Source organism: Morone saxatilis, unplaced genomic scaffold (genome assembly GCF_004916995.1).
Source record: "Morone saxatilis isolate NCDOM2014 unplaced genomic scaffold, NCSU_SB_2.0 Contig14, whole genome shotgun sequence".
Lineage (NCBI taxonomy): Eukaryota > Metazoa > Chordata > Actinopteri > Moronidae > Morone > Morone saxatilis.
This window is the reverse complement of record NW_023339696.1, coordinates 10,200,284-10,203,303: the sequence shown is the minus strand read 5'-3', so window position 1 is coordinate 10,203,303 and position 3,020 is coordinate 10,200,284.

Genomic DNA, 3,020 nt, shown 5'->3' with positions numbered 1-3,020 from the left:
CTGCAGTTTGCAGAACACTGACATAAGCAATGTCATCATTTACTGACTCTAATGGACATGCTCCAGGCAACTACACTGTCACCTGCTGTCTCACTACACTTCAAACATAAGATTTAACTTGGAGTTGTGCAGCCTCCAGTGGTTTTCAGATTACTGCTCTAATGTAGGAATAATGCATTAACACAGGCAAAGAGAAGGAGAAGGAGATGTGGGCCTATGATCTGTAAAATTGTATCTTCATCAGTACACAACATCATCAGTGCACATTTTCATATCAGATCGTTTACACAAGTAAAACGAGCATTACTGCAATATAAAAATACCAGTAACTATTAAGAGTAAAAGTACTCCTTATTTAGAAAAATGATCCCTGTGCTATTATATGTTATGTTATTGGATTATTTTAACTGATGTATTGATGTGTAAGTAAACATTTTACTGGTCTAGTTGCTCAGAGTGGCTGCTGTTGTTTAATCTGTAACAGCGTATTGTATTTCATAAACTCATCTCATGTTTTGTATGTAAAATTGTAATATGTAATTATAGCTTTTAAATAAACGTAGGGTAGTAAAAGTTACAATAAAACCTTACAGTACAAATGATTTAACTTCCTACTTGAGTAAATGAACATAGTTACAATTCACCACCCCTGACATTTAGCATTGATATTTTATATGCAAATTATTTATACCGTAAGTTACAGTTATGTTTGTGCAATCTCCAACAACCATGAGCCTATTGCACCCACCTCTGTATTCGTATATCATACTCCCTGAGCTTCCAACTATAGTACCGTTAACTGAATCAATACAAATGTGTCTCGGCTCCCAGGAGGCCAACTAGACCTGCCTCCTCCTTGGTATGAAATGACACTTTGATTGACCCCCGCTGCATTTCCCACAGGGCTGGGTTGATATGGTAACAATCTGACCGTTGAACTTTACCCTCTGCCAGACAGGTCAGCAGACCGGGGGCATAATTGAATTTCTCAGATTCACATTGACTGGCTGCGTGCTCTCGATCAATGCTGTTAACGGCCACAGTGGAGACACAATGGTTGGATTTTTGTGTCTGGATCCCGACAACTTCACATAATGTCTGACACACAAACACATATTTCAGCCACTTACATTACAAGCAGTGGTGGACTCGGGCTGTTTGAGGGGCAGGTGTGAAAAAAATTAAAAGGGCACCAGAGTGCAGAAAGTGGTGTTATGCATACATAGAGAAACAGCTTAGTCAGGGTTAGGATTGGCATCTTAAAAGGGAATTTTACTACATTTTGTCCACAGGAAGTACACCCCAGAGGGCATTTCATCACATTTTCTCCACTGGAAGGATATCCTGAAGGACACTTTATCTTGTTTTGTCCACTGAAAAGGCACCCCAGACGACACTTTATTACACTTTATCTATCATAAGGGCATCCAAGAGGCCACTTTTGCGGCATTTGTAGATTCTAAGGTAACAAAAACATAAAAATTCTTATTTCTAAGTGATTATACGCTAGCGAAAACATTGCTGCATATTATATAAATATACTGATGCAACCCTACTACAAACTAACATGTCATCTGTAGTTGGAAACAATGGGCTGTCAGATTTAATATCACCAGTTTACCTACCTACTTACCTGTTCAGGGCCACAAAAATGGCACTATTTATCTCTGAAATATAGTGAAGAAGAGTACAACCATTTGTCTTTAAATACTTCTCCTTCACAGTCCCAGTCTTTGGGATTATATGCCATGACCACAGAGGTCACAGTTTAATGAACGTAGACTCAGTTTTTAGTGTACACTGGTGAGCTTAATTTACAATTTTAGCATCAGTAATAACACAATGTAACTATGCAGAGATAACGTCAAGGTAAATAAACCTTGAGCAAGGCACACAACCCATTTCTGAGCATTCTGTCATGTTGAATAATAAAATGTAAAAAAATGCAGGATCACAACATTGTTGAACAGATGTTTAATCATCATGAACAGAACAGTGAGAAGAGGATATCACCCAGCATGTTGTCAGAAATACACCATAGAAATATCACACACACATACTAAGTTTGAAAAAGATTCAAGCAATAGGTTATTTATGTCTACTGCCACTACACACAGAAGATTCATCACCATGGTGAGTGATCAGTACCTCCCCTCCTCTCCTCTCCACACACTTCTCCCCTTGCACTTCATCATCTTGTAGACTGAATAATTGTGTTTTGCCACCGTCACTCTCTGCGATTATCCAGATGTGGGTGACACCATAATCCATATGCCCGTGACACCGAGTACAGATGGTTGTGTAATTATGAACACACGGTGGTGATCACCCTGCTTTGTAATCAGATTCATATTTCTTGTGGGTGCGTCGCAATGTTGCCCCATCAGATGCCACTGGAGTCTCATTTAGAGTGGACTTCAGTGTCTGATAATGAGATACAGACAAGGATATTTATTCAGCTTCAGATCTGGCTCATTGAGTCGTGACATATTGGCCCGGGAGACACTCCAATCGTATTTGTTTCTCCTCAGTTCAATGGTGGCGATAAAGTTTCCACTGAGGGAATTTCTCTGTGTGAAGATATTGATTGGTTTTTACCACCAAAATACATCTGAATTTAGTGGTTTGAAGCTCATTGTCTGGATTACAGCCAGGTTTTGATGCACCAGTCCATGAATAAGCCTGTAAAAAAGAAAAAAACCTCAGGCAGAAGAAGAGGAGGGATGATCCCTCTGCAGCTCAGATGGACATGCAATATGTACAGAGTAAACAGTGCAAACGTATATGAAGAATATGGATCCAGGAAAATGTCAAGCAACTTCAGCCACACGACTCCTCTCTACCACCATCATATGTCACATGGATTTCACCATTTACCTCCCCACACTGATGTAATACTGTTGACATGTCCAAGGTGTCTAGATGGGATAACCACCGGCTAACCATGACCCTAAAAGGATTAAGTAGGTTAAGAGAATAAATGGTTTCAGCGTTGTTACAGAGGCTTTCACAACCTTCCA